General features: G+C 44.9%; 1 long non-coding RNA gene across 1 annotated transcript; it reads right to left on the reverse strand.

The window, feature by feature from the left end:
- Positions 1-1,141: 1,141 nt before the first annotated feature.
- On the reverse strand, positions 1,142-8,599 carry LOC307219434. The gene is made up of 3 exons (XR_013840412.1): positions 8,513-8,599; positions 2,912-2,982; positions 1,142-1,620 (listed from the first exon to the last, which is right to left on the reverse strand). It is a non-coding gene; the product is annotated as an uncharacterized lncRNA (long non-coding RNA).
- Positions 8,600-12,948: the final 4,349 nt, after the last annotated feature.

The raw sequence follows: 12,948 nt of genomic DNA on the forward strand, positions 1-12,948 counted from the left end.
CTCCAGGTATAAAAAAAGACCCTGCCTGAAACCCTGAAGGGTCGCTGCTGCCAGTCAGTGTTGGTAGCCTGAGCTCGATGGACCAATGAGCTGAGCCAGTGTAAGGAAGGTTCTTATAAAAGGGATAGGTGAGGAATGTTGCTTTGCCACAAGTATGGTCTTTATTGTTTTGCGAAGATTTCTTGTCTGCCCATTTATTCCGAGCTAGTATGATCATTCAGATCATACCTAACAAATTGGAAGCGCTGCCATTTTCACAACGCGAGGCCCCACTGCCTTATGTTTTATAGAGACTGCAATTTTACGCCTTTGCCTTTTGGGTTGCTTTGTTCAGCGAGAGCTCCTTTGGAGCATCTTGACCTGTAACTTCCACGCTACTGTTCCACTGTCAGTCGAGCCCCATAACTCACCCAAGGAGACTGACAACTTCACCTATAAAATTATGTCTTCACCTCGCCCGAGTTTTCTGGATTAGTCTCCCTGCAAATGCTAACAAAAGCAAAGAGTATCAGATCACTGCTCAGGACACCAGCGGTGATGTTTGTGGAACCGCGCACTGTCTCAGAGCTAATCTCCGGGATAATTTAGATTAACCTTTCTGGTCGCTGCAAACCACATTGCCTTTTCCCCTGACCGTGATGTGCTACTCGGACTTATAATAACCATTTTGGATCATAGCAGTGGAACCAAAGCTGGCATTGACCTGGCCTTCTGCTAAACTTTCAAACGGAACCGAATTAGAAACATTACAGTTTGGGCTTATTTCACCTTTCTGTCTAAATAATAACAATATTAACAATTTTTGAAGTGCCTTGACAGAAAACCTAGAATTAACTGTGAATAATTCTCCCCTCCCAAATAATTTTTATTTGATTTTACAAGTGCAAATTTATAACAATACCAAATATATATCCATATTTAGAGATTTCTCTGAATCTCCAGACTTCCCACCATCCCCTCCATGGGTCATATTGTCAACATTTTCAACTGCATATTATTTCGTCATCCATATTTATATCTCTCCATATTTTCCATAGTATTTGTTGCACAACAAGTGTTACTAGAATCCTGCTAATGTTTTCATCTGTTTACAGTGGTCTCCTAAATAAATTATAAATCTTTCCCATTCTTTCTTAAAGTTTTGACTGTGAATAATTCTAACCAGAAATATGCAGGGCGTCTTGATGTCCTCTTGTGTTTACTTTTTTCACAAGACAGATAACTGTGGCAAATAGAGGCTATGTATCAAAGACCTGTCCCTTCTCAGGTTTGGTAGGTTTATAAGTTGAGCTGCTGGGTGACTGCGGGAGGGTGTGCTTTGTCAGGGTGGCAGATGTACCCTCAGAGATCCTCAAGAGAGGATGGCCCAGAGGGGAGGGGAAGGCAAAATCGATCTCTTTCAGTTGCTGAGCTATTCTTCCATTTGTTGCTGCTTTTCATGACTGTAATTCCTGCTGCTCACGGCTATAATTAGAACTTTTAAATTTATAGCACATGCCTAAAGGCCTCGAGATGCTTGGGGGGAATTTAACTGAATCCATGATTTCTTCGGCAGGGACAGCTGCTACTGTGGTAGGAACGATTCTGAACCGAGAGGTCAACAGAAGATTCTGTGAAATGCTAAAGGCCAAAACAAGTAAGGAGTAAAAAAGAGAGACAAAAATGAAGACTTGAAGATATTATTTAATAACTTCATCACTTATGGTTGTTATCAGGCATTGAAAGCCACCCTGCACTGCACCCAAAATTAAAATTAGACTCGACTAGACAGGTCCAGTGGCAGAATGATGAGATGGCCCCCAACTTGGATGACTTTAAAAGAGGATTAGACAAACGCACAACATAAAAAACTTTCATGGGCTAGTCATGATGCTTGCTATGTTCTACCTCCAATGTCAGAGGTATTATGCCTCTGAGTACCAGTTTCTGGGGAAACAAGTTCACACCCTCTAACACCTTGAAGCCAAAATTCGAGACGCCATCTTCCTGGATGCCATCTTCCTTTTTTTTAATCATGAGAGCAAGAAGTCGATTTCGCACCACGGTCCCTCCCTAAAAGCGCCTTTTCAGACATAAGCCCCAAAATGTGTGTTTTAAGGCACTGTGTGAGATTGCAGCCCCCAAAAAGTGCTTCCCCTGGGAGAACTCATACCCACAAATTGCATCAGAATGTGGCAACCAATATGGTCGCTGTTCTCTCACGATAAAAAATGGGATGGTTTTTCTGGGACACTTGTGAAGCATGTAAGTTTGGACAGTACTGTTGCACTCATGTCTAGTTCGCAAGCTTCTCAGAGGTATCTTGTTGGTCTCTGAGAACAGAATGTTAAACTAGATGGGCCTTTGGCCTGATCCATCAGTATCTTCTTGTGTTATAATGGCTTATAGGAAGAAAAGAGGGGAGGGGAGGGGAGGCACTTGAGGATCATTGCGAATCTGCTGTGCATGCAGAAAGTTTAGGTCCTGGAAGGTTTAGGCCCTAGCATCTTCAGGTATAGCTGGAAGAGACCCTTGTCTGAATCCCTGCAGCACTGCTACCAGGCAGTTCAGATGATACTGAGATAGATGGACCAGTGTTCTGACTCAGTTTAAGGCAGATTCCTGTGTTCCTTGCTCTGTGAAATTTACAGAAAGACCAGGTGGAATGGCCACTGATGGAGCAAATTCTAGGAGGAAGAAGCTGAGCGGTCCCAGCCAGACCATGATTATCAGCCACTTTTAGAACAAATGCACACTTTTTCCAGGCATAGAATCATGCCTGTGAGAGACGGCCACACCACAATACACACAGAGTAAAATGTAGAAATTGCTGCCTGGTGGTCATGCAGAATTCCAGAAACCTACCTGCAGTTCATGCCATGTCTTTATTACCTGCACACACATGCAAAAAGAGTAGACTACCATGTCTCACCTTAGCAAATTGCTTTTGAAATTCCCCATCAGTTCCCCAGTGTTCTGCCACGAGGCATGGATGGTTCCTCTCTGTGAAATACAAACCCAACAGCTCACAGTATTTGGGAGAAGTTCTCCTGCATTTCCCCCTATTATTCTTCATCAATTACCAAGAGCAGTAATTACATTTGAACATGATCAAAAGGGAGAGAAAAAATTGGAGAAATTATTGTGGAAAGGGTGGAGGTTATTTTGCTGCACTTAGCTGACTTCTGAGGTGACCTAGCGATGTGTGTGTGCCTCTTTTCTTTCAGTCTTCAAATCTGCATCCTGCAGCCTCTCTGGGTGCCTTCACTTCCTGGAAACCCCATGACATCCTCAGCTGGGCTTTTATGTATGTGCAGAGGGACACCACACTGCCTATTGTGTGCCCGGCCATTGTTCATTATTTTCAAGAGAGAAGCATTTTTATTTTTCAAAGAAATCAGTGCAGAAAGCTTTTTTTTTTTTTAATGGTAAAATGAAACCTTATCTTAAAAACAAAGTCAGGGAGCACATCAGATGCTCAGTAATCACCTTTCCAACTTCTCACACTTCATTTAAAATGAGGCAATTCCTCCCACAGGATTTCTGGGTTTTTTTAGATCAGGAGACATAGGCAGCAGGGGAGGCTGCAGAGTGTTTAATGGGAATAAAAGAATATGCACCACCCACAGCTGCTTCACAATGATATATTAAGTTCAATCCTGCACCCATCGAAAAGATAAAGAAATTCTAAAGCACCCTGAAAAAGAGGCAGAAAAACTGAAGTCTTGGGAGAGATTAGTGGTTGGGTGTATACAGAACTAGTTCATAGTTTGTTAGGTAAAGGTAAAGGGACCCCTGACCATTAGGTCCAGTCGTGACCGACTCTGGGGTTGCGGCGCTCATCTCGCTTTATTGGCCGAGGGAGCCGGCGTACAGCTTCCGGGTCATGTGGCCAGCATGACTAAGCCGCTTCTGGCAAACCAGAGAAGCGCACGGAAACGCAGTTTACCTTCCCGCTGGAGTGGTACCTATTTATCTACTTGCACTTCGTGCTTCCGAACTGCTAGGTTGGCAGGAGCAGGGACCGAGCAACGGGGGCTCACCCTGTCGTGGGGATTCGAACCGCCGACCTTCTGATCGGCAAGTCCTAGGCTCTGTGGTTTAACTCACAGCGTCACCCGCATCCCTTCATAGTTTGTTAGAACCCGGCTATTGATTTCTAGAATGGAGAGGGGTGCTACATTTTTTAAAAAAGTGTTATATGAATTATACATCTGAGGGTGGAGCTGACTGAGTGAAATGGATCTGAGTCTTGCGATTTATGAACTTATGCACTCTACGAGATGGAAAAGTTGCCACTTGCTGCTGCTATCCTGTTTTTACCTGCCCCCTTAATCCATTTCCCCACCCCATGAGTGGAAATGTAACAGACAGGACTAAGCTTCTTACAGCACAATCAATGCATGTTGATTCAGAAGTAAGTTCCATCAGTGATAGATGGAAAGGCTGGATAACGATTTCTTTATCCACACAGAGATTCTCAAGCTAACCGAGTTATGATGGATGCTTGCTGGAGCACATGGCTTGCGCGGCATGTGGCAAACAGTAGTGACTAGTGAGTTATTAGCAGTTATTGACATTTGTCAGCTTTCCGTGTTCTGTAGCAGGAAAACAGAAATGGCAGCAATCATGTCTAATTTAGCCTGCTATGATGTCAGGGCTTTGCGGACTCCCACTCATGTCAAGAAGCACCTAGAAAAGGTTTACAGATGTGTAGGAGGCAGTCAACTATGGCAGTGATGTTGCCAATGTTGCACATGGATCAACTAACGATTAAGCTATCAAAAGCAATCACTGGAGCTTACTGACAGCTGGCTCAATTGTTTGCACCTGTTTCCCCCCGCATTACACATATGTCTGGAATGGATTACCCTGGCTTGTGCTGGACACATTTCACCTTTCCCTATCATGATGTGCCAGAACAACATCTTTATGAAACCTGGGACTCGGAAAAGCAATAGGTATGGTACATTGTGTGCACCTACTTATGAGAAGGACTCACTCGCAGAGATACCAGGGAAAAGAACTGTGATAGCCTGGGAATCCGATTCAGAGGCTGAACCGGAGGAATCCCAGCCTGCACAGGAGTCCCCGCCTCCAGGGCCGGCTGAGCTGGGGCAGGGCCTTGATTCTGAAGCGCCTGCACCTGTGCCGGATCCTCAGGAGCAGGCACCAGGTGAATCCACTCTAGCTCCGGAGGTGGTTGAGGACTCAGTGCCTACAGGTGAGTCTCCCCCTGGGTCCAGTAACCCTTCAGCCTCTCCTGAACTGCAGAGGCTCAGGTCAGAGAGGCGGAGGGAACTGGTTTCTCCCAGGAGGAGTGCTCGCCTTAAGGCCAGAAGAGGCGGGTCTCCTGGGGGCCAGGACCGCCCCTGGCCTCAGAGAAGATAAAGGCCAGTCAGCCCGGTCCCAGGTTGCGGGAGCAACGTCGTTGAAGAGCTGTTTTGGCCAGCACCCAGTCCGGTTCCACCAGAGTTCCTGTCCTTGCCTGGCTCCTCGCTGTGGACCCTGCTTTGCCCGTGGAAGACTGTCTGCCGACCCTTGACTCAGGTCCTGGACCTTGCCCCACGTTAACCTCCCTCCCTGGACCAGCACAAGAACCAATTGGACTCATTCCTTGACTCCAACTCTGCTTTATAACCCCTCTGGATCTATCTATAATCTGATCCAGAAAACAGTGTCTAAAACAAGGCCTGAGATTGGATCCCAACTCAGAGAAGGTCCCCACCCCCTTCTTTTTGCCGAGACTAGTGTAATATAAGACCATTTGTACTTCAGTAGAATTAGATCCATTTTGACCAATAAAAGCAAGGACCTTGTTTCTGATTGGTTGGCCATGCAGTATACAGAGAAGAGTACTAGTATTTCCTAGGAAAGGGAGAGCTTCTAATGAGCAAGCAAAAGCTCTCTGGCTCAAAACCCAACATTAAATGGCTACTTCATAATAGGAGACATAAAACCCCCAACAGTCCCTTTCCCTCCAAGACAATTGTTCTTTTGCAGGTGGGGTTCAAACACATACCAGTAGATTCAGGTTGCACAATTAAAGTGGGTTTAGTGCTCAGGTGCAAAATACTCCCTCCCTTCCCCCTCTCTCCACATGCACCCTTGCAGTAAGGAAAGTGATGTGGAAATGTGCTGGAAAATGTAGGATAACCATTACTTGACCAACCACTCAACCAGCTGGTGGTCTGGCTAGCCGCTGTGAGAACAGAATGCTGGATTAGATGGGCCTTTGGTCTGATCCAGCAGAATTCCTCTTCAGTGCTTATGTCATTGTATAACTTCCCTGCAGACAAATAATAAGGAATGCTCAGTAAGCAGTTGGGGTTACAAACTTTACCTCCCCACAAATTTTGTGCAAACAAATCACGATGAATGTTCAGCATACAGGTTGTGGCGTCTTTCCCTCTCTCACATGAACCCCTTTGGGATGTATTTTCCTTTCTTAATCAGAAGGCAAGAAATGGTTTCTCTCCCACACACTCTTGCCCTTCCCTATGGGATGCCCTTTTTCTTCTTAATCACGAGACAAGGAATAGTTTCAGCAAAGGTCCCCCACTAAGCCATTGTGGATTCTTGGTTGCAGGCTTGCTTCTAAGTTCCTTTCTTCCATTTTTGAACTGAGTGCTCTGTTGTTTTTAGGAAATACTCAATGTCCTGCCAATACTTCTGGAGAACAGCTACAGTACAGTTGTACCTTGGTTCTCGAACGCTGAAAACCTGGAAGTAAATGTTCTGGTTTTTGAACTTTTTTTGGAAGCCGAATGTCCGACGCGGCTTCCTCTTGAGTGCAGGAAGCTCCTGCAGCCAATCAGAAGCCGTGTCTTGGTTTTTGAATGGTTTCGGGAGTCGAACGGACTTCCGGAATGGATTACATTTGAGAACCAAGGTACCACTGTATTTGATGTTCTCTCTCTCTGCTGAAAGGTTCTTTATGTGAGCCAGTGTGGTGTAGTGGTTAAGAGCGGTAGTCTCGTGAACCGGGTTCGCTTCCCCACTGCTCCACATGCAGCTGCTGGGTGAGCTTGGGCTAGTCACACTTCTTTGAAGTCTCTCAGCCCCACTCACCTCACAGAGTGTTTGTTGTGGGGGAGGAAGGGAAAGGAGAATGTTAGCCGCTTTGAGACTCCTTCGGGTAGTGATAAAGCGGGATATCAAATCCAAACTCCTCTTCTTCTTTGAACATGATGAGGACATCATGTTCACCACCTGTCTGATGTAGAAAATCCCTAACCCCACCCCCAGTTTCCACCTTGAGACTCTTCATCGAGTGCACTCTGCTCTCTGTTTTGGTAAATCATATGTGCATGAAGTTAGTCGCAATCAATAGCTATCTTGTATCTATCCTGTTGTTTCCAATGAAATACTGCATTTTGATGTGTCCCCCCACCAGCTTTCATCCAAACTGAGAAAAAGAACAGCTTAGCTGCATTTTTAAGCCATTTACACAACCAAGGTCACTGCCAAACAGCTTTTACTGTTAAGACTTTTCTCCTGATGTTCCGTTGAAATCTACCCTTCTGCTACTTCAGCCCATTTGACACAGGGCTTATCCATACTTCCTTTTGTCGCACTGCTTTTCCCCGGGGAAAACTATTCTGTAGTGCTCAAGCTACAGGTTTTCTCCAAACTGACATTTGCTCCGATTTAGTACGAAAGAGTGGGTTTTCCCTGAGAAAGGAGCGGGGAAGGGGAAAACTGCTCAGACCTGTGGATTCTAGGCATGGGGCTAGTGGAACTGGGGGCGAGCCCCTAGGTCTGCCCTCTAGGGCAGCACAGAAAAAGTCTTCTATGGTGAGTTCATGCAAGATCAGGCTATACACAATTATGAAACAAAGCCTTTCATTTCATTTGATTTTTGTGTTGCTGCTAAACAATTAATGGCTTTGACAGCAAAATCCTTTGCATGTCTACCTGAGAAGGAATTCTTGTTAAGTTCAATGAGACTTGCTCCTAAGTAAGCGTGTAAGGAGTTGTAGCCTTAACCTGTTTATTTTCATTAGGGTGGATTTTTTCCCACCCAACAATGAGATCCAGGCCTGTCTGAAATACAGCAGCTGAAGTTTGCCAATGGTTTTCAAGAAAGCCAAACATGTGTTCAAAGCTCGATGGCTCTTGGCAGACACTTAGGTTTTAAAGAAGCCCTGATGCCTTCTAGAAAACACAAAAAGACAGTCTGTTTGGAAATAATCTGCTTGTGTCACATCGAGTGAAATCTTAGCTCCTGTGAAGGCAAAGGAAAGTTTGTCATTCACTTTAATGGGGGCAGGCAGGACTCATTGCCCAGGCACATTTATTCTCATGGAGAGGACGATCACACTTTGAAAACATCTTTTGCTTATTTAGCCTATTTATTTCCTTGTTCTATAGCAGTCTATTTAACTATATACAAAATTAAAATGAATTAACAGCAGCACATTCCTATTCATGTCTACTCAGAAGTAAGTCTAAACTGAATAGAGGTGCATAAGATTGTACTGTATAATCTTTCCCCCCACAAAACCCAAACATACATCTTCTACTCACTTACCTGAAAGGAAGTCCTGTTGATCTCACCTGGACTTACTTCTGAGCAGACACATATCTGCTTGTCTTTCCAGGCTCTAGCTGTCACCCAATGTCTCTCTTTCCCTGAAACAAATGAGTTGTACAGGGTCTTCCTTTTGTAGATCTTGACAGGTGACTGTTGCTCATGGATATTATTTTTAAAATGTGACAGGCTCTTAATGAAATGTATACATCAGCAAATATAGGCTTTCAAAAGCTATTACAATAAATGTTTCATGTGTCAAAGGTATGCTGAATCTCCTGAGGATCACACCCAAAGATTTAGGAGGTGAGAGTCTGGGAGCTCTGGATACTTCTTGATATGTTGAGGCCAGATCTGGTGACTCCTCTTCAATCAGGCGATGACGCTTCGTGCTGCTGGATTGGCCAAAACTGTTCACATTTAGTGAATCAAGAGGCTAAGTTGCTAGGCGCTGGTTGTAGGTCAGTGTATGGGGTCATAGAAAAGCTCTAATTTCACTTACTGTAATATTCATAATATATTTTTGGAGATGGCTGGGAATGGACCCAAGCAGAAATAACCGGCTCCCTGCCCTCCTCTTGGAAATCTGAAAATGCAGGCTTAAAATCTTGAGACTGGGGAAATGCAGAATGGTTGTGCCAGAGAAAGTAAGATAAAACTGGTTTCACCCATGACTAGCGATGGGAGGGAAATTTGATTCAGTTTGCATTTAATAGCAAAGTTACCCAATTTGCACCTTCAAAAACAATATGAGAATTGTGACATAGTCATCCTTTGAAATTTGCACTGCTCTGAATTTTGCAATGGCATGTGTACAAAAATGCATTTACTAGGGTAAAGTGTTTGTATAAAGGTAAAGGTAAAGGTACCCCTGCCCATACGGGCCAGTCTTGACAGACTCTGGGGTTGTGCGCCCATCTCACTCAAGAGGCCAGGGGCCAGCGCTGTCCGGAGACACTTCCTGGTCACGTGGCCAGCGTGACATCACCGCTCTGGCGAGCCAGAGCCGCACACGGAAACGCCGTTTACCTTCCCGCTGGTAAGCGGTCCCTATTTATCTACTTGCACCCGGAGGTGCTTTCGAACTGCTAGGTTGGCAGGCGCTGGGACCGAGCAGCGGGAGCGCACCCCGCCGCAGGGATTCGAACTGCCGACCTTTCGATCGGCAAGTCCTAGGCGCTGAGGCTTTAACCCACAGCGCCACCTGCTGTGCATATAAGTGCATACATTAGTGAATATAACATAAAAATGCATTATGTTAGGCATAGACACTGACTGTGCTGGGCCCTAGGTGCCTAAGCACCCACAAATCATAAATAAAGGGGCTGACCCCTCCCCCAAGATTGCACTTGGCCATGTTGGCACCCCCCAACATGTGTTGAGTGATGTCAGCATGCTGCTGGTGTGCCAATGTCACACGAACACTCCCCGAGCCCCCACTGTTGCAGGGGCAAGGCAGTGTGGCTGATGTTAGGAAAAACTGCATAACTTTTAGGCAAAACTGCATACTAAAATGTGTATATCACAAGAAGTTTGCACTAAGGAGCTGATGAATTTTCATGAGGACTTAAAAATAAACAAATCACAAACCGATGTGGAAATGTGATGAACTGATTTTAAGATTGGAAAAATGAGAAACTGAGAAAAACTGAAATTGACATACTCACCCATCCCTGCTCATGACTCCACTGTTCTTATGACCACGCAATCCCTGGTTCCTTTTGGATGCCTATAGACTCAGTTTCAATAATCAACTTGCATCCCTTGGGCTTTTTCTCTCAGTTTAATATTCATCTCAAGGAAGCATATTTATTTGCCTTGCAGAGGCCCAACATGTGCAACTGAGCCAATGGCAGGAGTCTCTCTCTCTCCTGCATTTCCCAATATTGGCAGAAGCGATCAGACCTCGTTCTGCTGGCCCTGCTTTGGAACTGTGGCTGCTGCTCCTAAGCTGGCCTGGAGCCTCAGCTTCCTGTATTGCAGTATTAGAACCAAAAAAGTAGCAGCTTTCCACCCCACCAGGGACTGGGGAGTGAGCCCAGTTAAAACTGCCATGGGGGAAAAATGGAGTCAGGAAGTGAGCTGTGCTTGAACCACACAAAGCTATGGGGTGCCAAAGAGGGCCCAGCACAGATGGTGGCAGCTGCAGGAATGAACGCTGCCTTTCTTGACTCACTATACTCTTCCATGCTGCACAAAACCAAGCCTGCTTTGTTTGCTCTCTTGGGCAAGCGAGGTTGGACTGTTTGTCTGTTGGAGCCCTGATGATGTTTTAGGCAAGGGTTCAATCAGCTCTACAGAAAGGGAGGGGACCAGGGCTTTTATCAGAGCCTGCAAAAATGGATTTGCGGGAGAGTTAGCAGAGCATAAAGGCTCATAAATGCTTCCCAAATCCTATACTTTCTCTCACTATATTGTTATGCTCACCCACATATTGGAGTACTGAGATATTCCAGGGGGTGCAGCACGTTTCCTTGGGATGGGAGGTCACTGGAGGCTTAATTGGTATTTTGTGGTACCTGCATTTGTTTACAAATATACAGGCTGGGCTAAGGTGGAGGTGTAACTCGAATACTCCAGAGGTGGCTAAATCTAGTGGCTCACATCAGATCTTGAGAGAGGGGCAGCTGTTACAATGCTCACAGAGCCTACAACTCAGCTCTTTTCCTTGTCCTCTGTATGGCCTCCAGGTTTCCTTCCAACTTGGTAATTTTACGATTCTACAAGCAGGTTACTCACTGGTGAATTTCTACATGTTCATATGCCTTATACAACTACAGATTGTCCAAGACTGAGGCCAGGGCTTTATTCACGCCATACATCATGGGAACTGCAGTTTGGTGAGGGTGCTGAGATTCTTGTTCCCCTCCCAGAGTTACAATTCTCAGAGTGGTTCAACAATCAACCATCTTCCTGGGGAACTCTGAGAATTGTAGCTTTGGGAGGGGAGTAGGGGTCTCCTAAAAACTCTTAGCACCCTTAACCAGTGGTGACCATTGGGGTCTCAAATTTCAGCGGTGCCTTGTGTGACACTGAAATTCGACGGCACCCGCTTCTCGCCTTTTGGTCTACTTCAGAGCCAGTGTGGTGTAGTGGTTAAGAGCGGTAGACTTGTAATCTGGTGAACCGGGTTCGCATCTCCACTCCTCCACATGCAGCTGCTGGGTGATCTTGGGCTAGTCACACTTCTTTGAAGTCTCTCAGCCCCTCTCACCTCACAGAGTGTTTATTGTGGGGGAGGAAGGGAAAGGAGAATGTTAGCTGCTTTGAGACTCCTTCGGGTAGTGATAAAACAGGATATTAAATCTCCTCCTCCTCCTCTTCTTCATAGCTGTGATGCCCCTGTGGCGGCCCCAAGGCTCCACACCCAGTGTGACCACACTGGTTGCGCTCCCCCAAATCTGATTCTGCCTTAACAAGCTATACTTCCCAGGATTCTTTGAGGGAAGCCATGAATATTCAAAGAGGTATCATGGTGCTTCAAATGAATGGTGTGCATGTGGCCCTGGAAAACAGGTTTCGAGGGCTGACCCACAGTTGAAATGAATTAGCAATGATATATCACCATGTAGAGAGGATACCAAGAACATGCTCTAGAAAGAAGGGGGTGACATCAGACATAGAAAAAGAAATGAAAGTGTCATTTAAGAATGCGCCTTGCAAACACAACAGTAGAAACTTATTTTTAATAAAAGTGCAACAAAGAGTAGCATTACTTATATTTATACATTTGTATGAAAAGATCAGAGCGGTTTCCATTGAAAACATATGCTAAATGCACGAAATGTTTCTACACTTGTAACCATTGTGGGAAATGATATACTATAATGGTTGCAAATGTGGAATAAAAACAAGATTGCTTTTTTTTTAAAGCAGTTTGTTTTATGTCTCTTTGTTGATATGGCTGAGGGCTAGAATTTTAACCAAGCTCTTTTTTTTTTAATAAAACAGAAGGTTTTGTGACAAGGCCTATCATTTGGCATGTCAAAAGCATGAAATATTTTTACAGTTGACACATAAATCAGTCCTTACCATGGAAATGCAATGTACTTTAAAAAATTTCCAGACATAGGTAAATGTTATGCTATATAGCTAAATAAGTAAATAAATAGTCACAAACAGCAATGACTGTGCAAAAACAAAAACAAAAAATCATTGGGCAAAGTGTCTCTACTATCCTATATTAGCAAACTTTTAATGTTCATTAAATGCCTGTGTGTCGTGGTCTGTAGGGCAAAGCTCCTGGGAAGTGACTGGGTTCTAGAAAATACCCTATAAAGAGAGTCTCCCAGCACTGTAGTCCTGATCCAGATTGGGTGGCCCAGCGGCTCCATTTTCAGAAAACAAGGGAGATTTGATCCCTGATACCATACACCTAATTTGGCCTCCAAAGCACATCATTCTAGGTAAGTTATTACAACTGTATGCTTGCTAGA

The sequence above is a fragment of the Podarcis cretensis genome, assembly GCF_951804945.1.
Source record: "Podarcis cretensis genome assembly, chromosome: 7".
Classification (NCBI taxonomy): domain Eukaryota; kingdom Metazoa; phylum Chordata; class Lepidosauria; order Squamata; family Lacertidae; genus Podarcis; species Podarcis cretensis.